Here is a 15,782-nt window from a genome sequence, read left to right on the forward strand (position 1 = left end):
CCCCCGATGCTGCTGGAATCCATTTCTTCCTTAACGGGGTTTATTATTCTTATTTTAGGTTTCGCCGTTGTAGACAACAAAAAAACATTTCTGAACGGTATGCAGGAGAAACTGGACTGAGACCACCGGATGAAGAGTCCCTCCGCTTCTTAACTTCCTTGGGTAACATATATCAACAATAATGAATAATAGAAAGAGTATAAGTTTATTTTGACCGTATGATGTCATCAAACTTGGACTTTTAAAATTCATTGCTGGAACTTAACTCACCCGTCTTAAAAAGAAATGATTTCACAATATAAATAGAATATCAATTATTTGCTACTGTTAAAAAAAATGAAAAATAAGGTTGAAAGTCACATTATAGGAAAGATTTCTTTGAAGCTTGGGAATCATAGGGTTTTTACGTTTTTTTATGTACACGTTGTCATGGGACTATCTATAACATATTAACCGATTTGCTTTCTTTTATTTTTTGTTTTTTTCTAGTAAGTCCATCAATTTCCAGTCTCCAAGAACAGGAGAGTGAAGAAAGCATTGAAAGAAAACCTAAAACATCCAGCAGTTTCTTTCAGAACTTGATGGCATTGTCAGGAAAAGAGCACACTGACAGAAGGAAAAAGAAGATTTATGATGAAGAGAAGGGTGGAGAGGAGAGTGAAGAGGAGGAATGGGAGAGAATGAAGAGAAAGAAGTACTATAAGGAAAAGGAGGACTATAAAGAAAAGGAGGAATGTGAGACAATGGAGACAGAAAAGGAGAGGAAGAAAAGGGAGAAAAGAGAGAGAAAAGAGGAAAAGGCGGACAGGAAGGAAAGGGAAAAATGGAAGAGAAAAGATGAAAAGGAGGAAAAGAAGTACGGGAGGAAAAGGGAGGAAAGGGAGAGAAAAGATGAAAAGGAGGAAAAGAAGGAAAAGGAGAAATGGGAGAGAAAGGATAAGAAGGAGGAAAAGAAGGAAAAGGAGAAAAGGGAGAGAAGGGATAAAAAGGAGGAGAAGAAGGAAAAGGAAAAAAAGGAGAAAAGGGAGGGAAAGGACAAAAAGAAGGAAATGAAGGAAAAAGAGAGAAAGGAGAAAAAGAAGAAAATGAAGGAAAAGAAGGAAAAGGAGAAAAAGGAGAGAAAGGAGCAAATGGAGAAAAAGAAGGTAGTGAAGGAAAAAGAGAAAAGGGAGAAAAAACATACAATGAAGGAAAAGGAAAAAAGGGAGAAAAAGGAGAGAAAGGAGCGAATGGAGAAAAGGAAAAAAGAGCTGAAAGAAAAAAGCATCAAAGAGATGAAAAAGATGCGAAAGAAGGTGAAAGCAGAATCTAAGAAAGCCAAAGCCAAACTTCAACGCGAAAAGCGGAAATTGAAGTCAAAGGCAAAAATGAAAATGAAGAAAATGAAGAAAATGAAGAAACCTAAATTGAACATCGCAAAAAAACTGAAAAAATTTAGGAAATGAAAGTCATGGAGGGCGAAGCAAACAGACTCTAAACTTGACTATGGTTTCCTAATCATCAGGGAAGCCAGAATCTCGTTTTAATGATGCCCGGCCCACATGCCAACTCTCCATTTCACTTGATTCACCCCCTTTCTCCGGTTGGATAATTCTCCATGAACTCTTCATTTCACTTGATTTACCCCATTTCTCCGGTTGGATAATTGTCCATGAACTCTCGGACTGCTATCATTTGGAGAGTTTTCTATCCCAGCAGCGCTCCCTAAGCCGACCTCCTTCCATTCGCTCGATAATCTTGTATGTGGATCCGGATCACCTGCTTTCACACAATCTGAATAAATCACATCCACTGAAACTCTCTGTTCTGGGTTTTACTCAACACTTCATAGAAAGCAATTAATTTCGTCCGGCACGATCTCTGCTTCATAAACCTGAGTTAAATTATAATAAATAGTTGGTTTTTTTGAATATTATCCCTTAACCGGCTTCCAAAATGTCCCCGCTACTGCTGGGTCTATAACCACCTGGCTGAGATTTTGCTCTGTATTGTTAACGCTTCTGCTTTACGCCAAGTGGTTCAGTACCAGAGGGTATAAACCATCCGGCCCCGGGGCATTATCTGTTCTGCTTTATTTATTTAGCAGATCTGGCACTTTGTCCTCTTTCAGCCAATCATATGTTTGCTGCCAGCTTTTCTGTAGAATGAATTAGCAAACCTGCAGCCGTAAGTGAATTATTGGTAAATACCAAGAAAAAATATTTAGAATGTCTGCCTTCCCCTGATCTTCACGAACCGGATCACCAACAACCTCCTTCGTTTATCTAAATTGTTGCCATTAATGTAGTTGAGCCGCTTGCTATGATTTACACTTTAGCCGATAAAATTCCCCTTTTTGAGTTTTTCTTGATATTTTTGCAGTTTAGAAATGATTCTGCGAATCCATTTGAGTTTCTGTATATTATAAAAGTGATTCTGTTTCCAAGGAAACAGACACAGAATACCAAGTTCCTGATTCTGTCCCAAGGAAATAAGGTTGCACAGTATGGAGGTTCAGATATTTGGCTGCAGATATCTTACAAAGCACTGGATGGATATTCAGGTTCTGCTCTTTGCTTTGTTCAGCGCGTTACGTATTGATCTGATTTCATTAAATTATAGACATTCATTATAATAAAACGGTTGCCCTTTCTGCATCCTGATTGGTCGCTGCTCCCCTCACTTTTTCCCAGTGACAAGAGATTTATACGTATTGTTTATCTCCCATTTACTTCTGCCCTTCTCCTCTCCGCTCTGGCGTGGCCGTACTCCCCGCTTCTTATTAAACTGCAATTCTTTACCGGGGATCCTACTCACTTTAACGATAAGGGACGTGAGTTTAGGCCGAAGACAACGTCCATATACTGTATGTGCCGGAGCCAGCATATCATGTCCTAAAGTCCTCTCCCTTCTCCTCCCCCACCCTTACAAAGCCTGCCTGCACCAATCAGCACCAATCAGCAACTTAACAGTACAGGAGAGATAACTTAATGGGGAGGAATAATCCTGCAGTTCCTGAGAACCGGAAGTGAATATGGCGGTGTTTTGCAGTTGCTTAGCATGAGATCATCTATAGGTTTCCAGCTATACATTTCTCTGTATTTTGTTGTCAGCAATGAGGTCATTTGGTTACGTCAGCAAATCTTGGGGAAACTGAACAACAGAAAGTGTTTCGTGCGCCGCTGACTCCCATCTGGCGATCGTCCCTCCGGCTGCCGTCAACAAATGAGGTTAAGTTGTGTGATTTATTAGTTTAATGCATCTTAATCTCTTCCATTCCTGCGAGTGATAAAAGAGACCGAACGTCTTAATAAAAACTATGATTTTTTGTGTTTTTTTTGTTCCTTTTATTTGCCAACCTGGCCCCAGATATGCCTTAAATCTCCCTATATATATCTAAAGCTCCGTGCGCAAAATCAATATCAATAGTACATGCCCTGTACTCCGGTAACAATACAGCTGAACCAATAATATGAATAACTTAAACACTTCCAGCAACTGAAAGGTTAATGGATACCGGGTGGGTTTTCTTTCTTGTAAAAAGTAACGAAGGTAATCAAGCAGAGACTATAATGTATCCAGGGTCCTTATCTTCAGTCTTCTATCGCGTGTCAGTCAATGTACAGCTTCTGCAATATTCAATCAATATATGTATGCGATGGGTAAATATATTAAATATATGCCTCTTGACCCCCTATTTGCCACTCTGCCACCCAGGTATGCCTTTTAAACCCCATATATGCCACTCTGTGTCCCTGTTATTCATTTTAACCCCCTATATGCCACTCTGCCTCCAGCAAGCCCCTATACCCCCCATATGCCACGCTTACCCTCCCCCACCTTACCAGTGCATCCCTCGACTTGTCCCCCGTGCTTCAGATTCTTTGGTGTCATCGCACAGACCTCCACCGGCTGCCGGAGAGATGGATCCGGTTCTCCTGCAGCACTGCGGGGGATCTGGATCTTAGTCTTGTAGTCAGACCTCTGTGTGAGGTCTGATTAAAAGACCACCTCGAATATAAGACGATGGTTATTTTTTAGTGCATTTGCTCTGACAAAACCTTGTCTTATAATCTTTTCTTGTAGATTCTCCAATCAATAATGTTACTTGGATCACTAAACACAATAGACCAAGCATACTGTGTGTTCAACTCACCCTACCATTCGTCCCGGCCTTCTCTGCTGGGGCAAGATTTCCAAGTCTCAGCAGCTCACCTACACTCCCTCTGTACTGACCACCACTTATAGATTCTAATGTCTGTTCTTAGTTTAGAAATATCTTTTTTTTTCCAAATATTTATTTATTTTGTTTTCAGAAGAATAAAAGGATACAAAAAGGAAAAAAGGGAAATAGGGGATATTGCACAATCATATAGTACATTAAATATATCACATTTTTTTACATTCTCTTTGATTGTCCAATATCACAAGAGCGAAAAAAAAAAAAAAAAGGAGAAGAGAGCCGAGGGTATTCTATTTATAATGTATTGTAAATATGGTTGATTTTTGAAATCCAGTCCTCATATATTGATTTTCTTCTGTAATAGTTCTGACCCAGCCAACCTAAACTTTTTTCCATATGTAATTGGAATAATAATTGATTTTTATATTGAGTAATAGAAAAAGTTTGGTTGTTTTTCCAATTCCTAGCGATTATTACTTTAGCTGCCGCCATAGCATGAGTTAGAAGAATTTTCAATTCTAAAGATGTATTTACAGGAAATATATGGAGAAGTGCATAGTCAGAGGATTTCGTTATTTTACGATTGGTTTCTTCTGTAAGTAGATCAAAAATCATATCCCACAACTGGCTAACTATATTACAAGACCACCAAATATGTATAGAGCTGCCTTTATCTTTAGTGCATCTCCAGCAGATATTGGATGTCCCAGGAAACATTGAACTTAATCTTACCGGAGTCAGATACCAATAGTTTAACAACTTAAAATAATTCTCTCTTATCGAAATTGAATGGATGATATTATGTGTAACAGAGATTGCATTTTGCCAATTTTGTTTTAGAATCGGTATTTGTAGGTCTTTTGTCCATCTAGAAATAATATTATCACTATCTACTTCGTCTAATTTCTGTAATACTTCGTAGGTTTTCGTTAGTATTTTCTTACATTCTTTTCCATTGAATATACGACCTAATTTTAAATGAATTTCTGGGTCTGCGTTATAAAGAGTATATCTCAGAAAATGTTTTATTCTTAAGTAAGTAAAAATCTCAATGGAAGGTAAATGGAATTGTTGAGTAATTTGAGAGAAATGTTTACTTTGGTTATTAGACAGAATATCCTTGATATTTCTAATCCCCGCATTTTTCCATCTTGATAATGATATATCTTGTAAATTAAGCTCAATAACCTCTAATCTAACAACATCTAGAATTTTATCTTTTAAGCCAAAATTCTTCTTAATTTTATACCATTCTTGTATGATTTCTTTGCAAACTGTACTATGGCCTACAGAGATCCTCATTTTCAATTTAGATTGAGAGTCCCAAATAATCGAGTCTAAATTATCAAAACCAAATAAAAATTGCTCCATCCTGTACCAAGGTTTTGTCTTATTAATTTCCACTTGTGTATTATACATATGGGTTAACATGCATGCCTCATATGCGCGTTTTATCATGGGATAATTCAAACCTCCCTTATTCGATTTTTGAGAGAGAAGTTTAATTCCTAATCTAGATTTTTTATTATTATTAATAAAATTATGAAAGGAAGTTTGTATAATATGTAGCCAAGGCCCCGGCATTTTCAAAGGTAAATTTCTAAATAAATATGTCCATTTAGGAAGGATATAGGCATTTATTATATTTATCTTTCCAACCCAAGAATACATTGTATTCTTCCAGGTCTTCAATAAAGAGTTGGTTTCTTTAATACAGGAAAGAAAGTTCCTTTCCATCATGTTCTGGACATTAGAGGTCAGTTTTAAACCTAGATATTTCAGTTCTTGTGTTACCTCTTTAAATTTAAATTCCCTATGGATTGTTTGTTTAACAGATCTTGTAGTATTTAGATAAAGAATTTCTGATTTTTCTATATTTAATTTATAGTTGGTAAATTCTGCATATTTATTTATAATTTTCATCAATTCCCTTATAGAGGGTTCCACATCCTCTAATGTTAATAGGATGTCATCCGCATAAAGACATATTTTGAGTTCATCTTGTTTCATCATTGGGCCCTTTATTTTTTCATTAGACCTTATTATAATTGCCAGGATCTCTATCGTTAATATATAAAGCATTGGAGATAAAGGGCAGCCTTGCCGGGTGCCATTGTTGATGTGGAACCAATCAGACTTAATGTCTTGACCAACTATTCTGGCTGTGGGGTTAGAATAAAGTGCTTTAATTGCCGATAGGAAACTGCCCTCGAGTCCATCCTTATAAGTATGTAAGGATTGAAACATAAATTTCCAATTAATGCGGTCAAACGCTTTCTCTGCGTCTAATGCTATTATTCCCATTTGTCTTTGTTCAATATTTGCCAAATCTATAATATCAATAATACGTCTAACATTGTCATACATAATTCTATTAGGAACAAATCCTATCTGATCAGGGTATATTAAAAATGCGATAACCTGTTTTAGTCTTTCTGCCAATATACCTGCAAATATTTTCATATCTTCGTTGATCAAGGAGATGGGTCTATAATTAGTGATATCTTCAGATCTTTTATTTTGTTTATGTATAGGTATGATATTGGCTCTCAGTAATTCTTCTGACGCATTTTCTTCTTTCATTAACTCATTGAATAAAGCTGATAAGTATACTCCTATCTCTCCCTTAAATTTTTTATAGAAAAGGCCGCTAAATCCATCTGGGCCAGGACTTTTATTATTCTTGATCTTATGTATAACTTTAATAACTTCTGACTCCACTATAGGTTTATTTAATTGTATTAGTTGTTCTTTTGTCAATTTTGGAGTAAGTACAGTAGCCAAATATTTTTTAATTTGTTCCAAACTAGAATTATTATTCAAGTTATATAAAGCCGAATAATACTTATTAAAAGCCTGTCCAATCTCTTTCGGAGATGTAAATATTTCATTTCCTTCTATAATTTTATAAATACGATTATTAGATTGTTTTTTTAAGCCTGTTTGTCATTGCTTTATCTACTCTATTATTTTTGAAATACCAGCGCTGTTTTAATTTCTCAAGATTTTTCCCGATTTTTTCAAATTCAAGATCCCTTATTTTTCCTTTTAATTGCTGAATTTTAATGGATCGAATTTTAGTTGGAGATAGTTGATTTAATTTAGTAAGATCGTAGAAATTAATGTATAAAGTAGATAAATCTGGGCCTCTTCTTTTATTTTCTAATTTAGCTATTTTAATAAGGTATCCACGGATTACACTTTTGAAAGCACACCATAACGTAGAACGAGATATCAATCTGTCATCGTTCTCCAGAAAATAAACTTTTATTAATTTCTGTAACGCTTGTATATGTTGTTGTTGTTCCAAAATAGAGTTATTAATTCGCCAATCTTTAAGAATTTTCTCTGAACGACTAGAATTAATTTCACATATGATCGCATTATGGTCTGACCAAATGATATCTTTAATCAAAACCTTTTTTATGTTATATACTAGAGGGCAGTTTCCTATCAGCAGGTCTATACGCGCATATGAGGCATGCGGTATGGAAAAATGCGTGTATTCTTTTTGAGTTGGGTGTAATACCCTCCAAATATCATAGAGATTATTTTTTTTTAAATTGTTAATCTGTTTGCCGATCTTTCTAATCTCTGATCTTGCATTGCATCTTTTCTTGTAATCTTATCCATTTCCATGTTTGGAATTACATTGAAATCTCCTGCCATAAGAAGAGCGCCTTGTATATATTCGTCGGCTTTTGAAAATACTTCTTCAATAAATTTAATAGTGCCTGTATTTGGAGCATATAAATTAATTAAAGTGTATACTTGATCTTCTATTTTGCATACAATAATTATATATCTAGCTTCGGAGTCAATATCTTGGTACAAGATTTCAAAGCTTATATTGGAAGTAACAATTATGGCTACTCCTCTTTTCTTTTTATGTTGAAGAGAAGAGGCGATAATTTTAGAGATCTGTTTACTCTTGATAGGAATATCTAATATGCTTAACCAATGTGTCTCCTGTACAAAACATAGGTCAATTTTTTCTTTTTTTAGAATTTTTAATAATGTAGATCTTTTTTGAGGACTGTTTAGACCTTGAGTGTTTAAGGAAAAAAGTCGTACCATCTTTTTAGAATTATATTCTTATACCCTCGGCTCATATAAATTCAAAATAAATACAAATAAGATATTAGAATAGAAGAAACAGACGAAAAAGAAAAAAGATTAAAAGGAAAGAGGAAGATACATAACCTCTTTCTATTGATACCCAACTTCAAATTTGTAAGGAGTTGGTGTGGTCCATCCCCTCTACCAGGACCAAAGAAACTGTACCTCATAATGTGAAATCTCACTTCTTGAGGTTTACATAAGGAGTTCGGGGGAATTATATCTAACTTTATATCTTGCTGTTTTTATTGAATAAATTTAGAAGAAGAAAGAAGGAACATAGGAGAAGAATTATGAAAGGAAAGCGAGAGAGAGGAGGAAAAAAAAAAAATCCACCCCAAAGAGTTAGAATACATTATAATAAGTTTCTAGTAAAGTGCTTTAGGCAATGTAATCTCAGCATATATATATACCAAATTCTATGTTACCAAGTTCTATTTTAGACGCCCAACTATATTTGATAAAGTGCTGTAAAAGTGCATTACCAATTTTATCAATAGGATAAACTAACATTAATTCAAAGTTAAAAAAAAAAAAAAAACTCCTGCAAATATTTCTTAAAGTGCTAAAAGTGCTTACAACCAATATCTATTATAACTCTAATTGACCTCTATATATCTGTAATACAGTAAAGTGCTTGTGCTTACACAATTCTATACGGGCGTCAAACCATAAATTACTAAAGTGCTGAATAAGTGCATTTCTGATTTAAATCAGGAAGAAAAGAAAAAAAATTTTATATCCGTCTCAAAGAATTAGAATACATTATATAGTAAATTTCTAATTATTATGTAAAGTGCTTTAAACTATATATTCTCAACATATACATACCAAATTCTATTTTAGACGCCCGACTATAATTAATAAAGTGCTATAAAAGTGCGTTATCAATTTTATCAATAAGATAAACTAACATTCATTCAAAAAATAAAAAAATATGATTAAGTAAATTTGTATGTATTATACTCCACTATTAAGCATTTGATATGAACAAATCATTCAGTGATTCTTCTTTACAGAGTCCCACCATTTTTGAGCATCTTCTGAAGATCTAAATATTATTGCTCGATTTTCATAAGTTACTGCTAAATTGGATAATCGGTCCCATTTATATCTTAATTGTTTCTCACGTAGATTTTGAGTAATAGAGCTGTATTGAGAACGAATTTGTCTCGGACGTCGTGATATATCTTGTAGAAAGATTAATTTTTTATATCTGGGATCCTCCGTCTTATATTTTCTTACTTCTTGAAGTGTTTTCTGTCGTGCATCTATTGTAGAGAACCGAATTATTACATCTCGTGGGGATTCTGGAGCAATTTGTGGTGGTTTAGCAACTCTGTCTGCTCTTTTTATTAAAGATATTTCCTGAAGGTTGTCAATGCCCATATCTTGAAACAATAATTTTAACTGAGGCATCGGATCAGGGGAAATAAATTGATCCATTAATCCCCTCATACAAATGTTTTTGCGTCGGTTCATATCTTCCATAGTCGTTATATATGATTCCAATTTTAATATTTTTTCTTCTGAATTTCTTAGCTTTTTAGTCGTATCATTTAGTATCGAATCCATCGTATCGACTTTATTTTCTATTAAATTCATTCGATCCCCGATAAGGGTAATCTTTTTTGATATATCTTCATAGTGATTCTGTAATTCTTGTTTGATTAGAATTAATTGTTGATCAGCACATAATTGTATACATTGCTGCATTTTAGAGTGTGAAAATACTTCTTCTTGTTTTCTCGTAGTTTTAGTAGATTTTTCCTGGGAAGATATTTCTGAATATTCTGCTGAATCTTCTAATAATGAAGTAGCTGAAATTGAATCATCCGTATTTGTATTTTGCTGTGATTTCTTCCCGAGATTAGGGGAAAATATGGATGCCGTTTTTCTATCTTTTTTAGCCTCCACATTCCTCTCTCTCCTCTTATCTTCAGCTGGTTTTTTTTGGAGACATGATTCTTTCCTTTCCTTCCCCTCGCTCCTCCTCCTTATTCAGGTTTAAATGTCCAACGTATTTTTCCTGAAATTTATCTTAACGTCTTGATTTTAATGAATTTGCTTTATCTGCCACTCAGTCTTCGACGTAGCTATTTATATATGTACTGTAAACTTCAGACAGTAAAGTGCAGAAAAAAAATAAAGTGCATCATATATATTCTTCTCATACTTTAAAATACTTTAAAATGTCCAATTATGTATATATTATACGTTTCGAACTGATAAAGTCCCAACTGTAGTACTCTTGGAATACTCTTCAAAAAGTTAAAGTGCGGATTATGGTGCAAAAAAAGTTGATTATTCCTTAAAAATTCAGATTAGCGACTATAGACTTCAAACAAATAAAGTGCAATTTATGGTGCATGGAAATAAAGTGCAGCAGATATGTTTTTCCATGAAAATTTATATTGACGCCTTGATTTCAATGAGTTTTGCTTTAACTGCCTCCCAGCCTTCACAATGTCAATTCATATATATATTGTGATCTTCATAAAAGATAAAGTGCTGGCTATAGTGCAGAAAAAAAAAAAAAAAGTTCGTCATTTATATTCTTCTGTTCTTATCACAGTTTTGTTTTAGCTGCCTCTCAATCTTTAAAGTGTCCATTCATAAATAGATTGCACTCTTCCAATTGATAAAGTGCGAACTATAGTGCTTTTCAAACGTTCTTCGGCCAGATAAAGTGCAAATAATAGTACCAAAATATAAAGTGCATCATTTATATTCTTCCTTAGCTGCCTCTCAGTTTTTTAGAATGTCCGGTTATATATATTCTGTAATCTTCGAACATATAAAGTGCAATAGTACAGGAGATTTAATGCAGCCAAAAGTAAAAATCCGCCTCCAAAACCGACAGGTTTGAATAGACTCACTGCGTACAGCTTTTAGATTCCGTCCCGTCAAATAGAAAGAATATTGATTGAAGTTCTAACGCGGGAAAAAGCAAATCAGCAGGAGAACCACAGGCAACAGCACCGGACCGAAAAGCACCAAACCGAAGACCACATGGCAGCACTACCGCATTACCGCACCACTGCACCGGCTCAAAACTCCGGTCGACATATCACCGCAGCGGCACGTCAGCACATCGGCACCTCGGCACATCGGCACCGTACGATAAACGCCAACCTCCGGCATCGGACACCGTCCCAGCAAGCCAGACCTCTCTCAATTTACCCGCGAACTCCGGACGCCCCTCTGGCGTCTTACATCATCACGCCCTCCGATCCTTAGTTTAGAAATAGCTAATGTTTTCTTTTTGTTTTTTTAGCAATAGCACATTGCTATGTCAAAAGACTATTTTCCAAATGTGGCCATCCTGTCCCCATGTCCTATTTGGGACATCTTTGCAGGCGGCTACTTCAATTTTCAAGAACTGGGGGAGCGTGGGGTAGATAGTGAGAAGTGGGGGAGAGGGTGTAGATAGTGAAAGGGGAGGGAGAGGGGTAGATAGTGGGGTAGCTAGTGAGAAGTGGGGGAGAGGGTGTAGATAGTGAGAAGGGAGGGAGAGGGGTATATAGTGGGGTAGATAGTGAGAAGTGGGGGAGAGGGTGTAGATAGTGAGAAGGGAGGGAGAGGGGTATATAGTGGGGTAAATAGATAGAAGTGGGGGAGAGGGTGTAGAAAGTGAGAAGGGAGGGAGGGGGTAGCTAGAGAGAGGGGGGGATCTATACCTGCATTGCTGGGTTTGCGTGTTATTCTGTTGCTCTTTACCTGCGATGCTCTGTTTCTATACATTATTATTGTATGCCTGCAAATACAGGATTTGTCGCTCTGTCTACAAACACGTTCCAGGCTGCTGTTTGTCTGCATGATGCCGCAGTATATGATGGCGCTATATAAATCAGTAACATCGCACATTGTACAGCGCTGCAGCATATGATGGCGCTATATATATATATCACTCAGTAATATCACACATTGTACTGCGCCGCGGTATATGAAGGCGCTATATAAATCAGTAACATCGCACATTGTACAGTGCTGCAGCATATGATGGCGCTATATATATATATCACTCAGTAATATCACACATTGTACAGCGCTGCACCATATGATGGCGTTATTTAAATTAATAAGATCACATTGTACTGCGCTGTAGTATATGATGGCGCTATATAAATCAGTAACATTGCACATTGCACAGCGCTGCAGTATATGATGGCGCTATATCAATCAGTATATATCAATCAGAAATATCACACATTGTACTGCGCCGCAGCATATGATGGTGCCATATAAATCAGTAATATCACACATTGTACAGCGCTGCAGCATATGATGGCGCCATATAAATCAGTAACATCACACATTGTACAGCGCTGCAGCATATGATGGTGCTATATAAATCAGTTATATCACACATTGTACAGCGCTGCAGTATGTGATGGCGCTATATCAATCAGTATATATCAATCAGTATATATCAATCAGTAATATCACACATTGTACTGCGCCACAGCATAGAGCAGCGCTATATCAATCAGTATATATCAATCTGTAATATCACAAATTGTACAGGGCTATAGTATATGATGGTGCTATATAAATCAGTTACATCAGACATTGTACAGCGCTGCAGCATATAATGGCGCTTTTTACATGAAAAAGAACACATTGTACAGCGCTGCAGCATATGATGGTGCTATATATATATATAATTAACATCAGACATTGTACAGCGCCGTAGCATTTGATGGCGCTATATAAATTAGTTACATCACACATTGTACTACGCTGCAGCATATAATGGCGCTATTTAAATTAATAGGAACACATTGTACTGCGCTGTAGTATATGATGGCGCTATATAAATCAGTAACATTGCACATTGCACAGCGCTGCAGTATATGATGGCGCTATATCAATCAGTATATATCAATCAGAAATATCACACATTGTACTGCGCCGCAGCATATGATGGTGCCATATAAATCAGTAATATCACACATTGTACAGCGCTGCAGCATATGATGGCGCCATATAAATCAGTAACATCACACATTGTACAGCGCTGCAGCATATGATGGTGCTATATAAATCAGTTATATCACACATTGTACAGCGCTGCAGTATGTGATGGCGCTATATCAATCAGTATATATCAATCAGTAATATCACACATTGTACTGCGCCACAGCATAGAGCAGCGCTATATCAATCAGTATATATCAATCTGTAATATCACAAATTGTACAGGGCTATAGTATATGATGGCGCTATATAAATCAGTTACATCAGACATTGTACAGCGCTGCAGCATATAATGGCGCTATTTACATGAAAAAGAACACATTGTACAGCGCTGCAGCATATGATGGTGCTATATATATATAATTAACATCAGACATTGTACAGCGCCGTAGCATTTGATGGCGCTATATAAATTAGTTACATCACACATTGTACTACGCTGCAGCATATAATGGCGCTATTTAAATTAATAGGAACACATTGTACAGCGCTGCAGCATATGATGGCGCTTTATCAATCAGTATATATCAATCAATAACATCACACATCCTTCCCTTCATTCTCAGTTTGGTGTTATTATAATGAATATATACTGCTCACAGCGCCCAGCAATAGTCTCTGATCCGGCCGGAAAACACCTTAAAGGTTTCTTCTATCTTTACTAGATTTTTATTTTGTATCAGAAGTGTTTTTGTAACATTGCAAACGTAGAAAATTGTTTCATTACCTTGAGATCACGGAACACGATGATGTCATGTCTTCATTGTGACATCACAGGTGCAGTACACAGATACAGCCCATCACAGAGCAGAAGGACACTTCTACTGTAGACTCCTAACAGAGAAGATGCGGATCGTAGTAGCTTTGCTATTTGCTATTTGCTGTTTGACTTCTGAGACTTTTCCTGTTCCGCGCCCGAAAGGTAAAGAATCCGAATAACTCGAGATCCGGATAAAACTGGGGAATATCGGCTTTCTGGGTTCTGGGTTCCCGGTGACCGCAGCAGATCAGCGGCAAATGTTTCCATGAACTATTTCTTGCTAGCGGTTATATTGTTGAGTACAAACAGCGGTATAATTCTCTTTGTATCAGTAGCTGCCGGAATCGCTGCCCTGCAGCTGCACTCGAGGCGGTTTGGTAGAAAAATATCAGTTAAATCCGTTAGAAATCCAATGAAAACCGGGCTCTCCACCTTACACCGGACAGCATATGATATTTAGAAATGTTTTTGGGACACAGAGGAATTGCGCGTCTCTTCCCGAGGTTCCTATGAATGAAGAAGTTCGTTGGCCGTTGATGACCCCGGTGTTGTTTTTTTTTTTTGCAGGGACCGACGGGAATTTCCAGCCACGAGAATCCAAGCCAACATCTAATGGTAAGATACAGACGCCTCTCAGATGGGCATCCGTGCTTCAGAAGCGTGTGATCCGTGTTATGTGTGTATGTGTACGATGCACACGCGTGATTTAATTACCCGTAAGAAAGATGAAATGTGGAATATTAGATAAGAGAGGTTACAGTATCCGCTCCTCATGTCATTTGGGGCTGGCTTTATCTGTAACTCGGGGATAATAGAAAGATATTGTATAGAGAACATGCAGCTAACGCTCCTTTTTCCTGTTTATGTCACAAAGGATCTCTGGCGATCGGAGGATTCCGTTCACTGATTACACGAATGGCGCAATCAGGTACGCTATGTGTTTTCTTTTAACATTAATGATAACCGTATGGAATAGCAAACTACACAATAATAGCAAATGCTCTCATAGTGGAGTAACTGGAGCCGGAAAAAGAAACGCGTCATTTCTAACTCCTCTACACTAAGATAGAAGCGCAGCGTTAGAGATAAAAGACGTTCTATTAATGCCTTCGGGGAGAGGAAGGTCTGGAAGCGACAATGTGTCCTACTTTCAGAAGAGGACAGAAATGACCATTTTCTCGGATCTCGTTTAGTAGCAGATCCTATTTTTCTTTAAGCTTTAATATAGAAATCTGTCTGTGTGTTATATAAATATGTATTTATCTCCACATTCTTCTTGTGCTAAGAAATATTTTTGCTCTCTCTACAGTTTATTCACGACCGGTGTTGAGGATCGTGCAGAACGCATTCTTCTGTGTTACATGCGCGACGGTCGCCGGACTGGTGGTCTATTTCTACGTAAAGTAAGTTATACAAATTGTTGGAAATTCAAATGCTGCGGAGAGACATCCAACGCAACGCACTATATAAAAAATGACCAAACAGCATGTATACTATACACGGGGAGAAACACCCCGATGCTGCTGGAATCCATTTCTTCCTTAACGGGGTTTATTATTCTTATTTTAGGTTTCGCCGTTGTAGACAACAAAAAAACATTTCTGAACGGTATGCGGGAGAAACTGGACTGAGACCACCGGATGAAGAGTCCCTCCGCTTCTTAACTTCCTTGGGTAACATATATCAACAATAATGAATAATAGAAAGAGTATAAGTTTATTTTGACCGTATGATGTCATCAAACTTGGACTTTTAAAATTC

Source organism: Spea bombifrons, chromosome 3 (assembly GCF_027358695.1).
Source record: "Spea bombifrons isolate aSpeBom1 chromosome 3, aSpeBom1.2.pri, whole genome shotgun sequence".
Classification (NCBI taxonomy): domain Eukaryota; kingdom Metazoa; phylum Chordata; class Amphibia; order Anura; family Pelobatidae; genus Spea; species Spea bombifrons.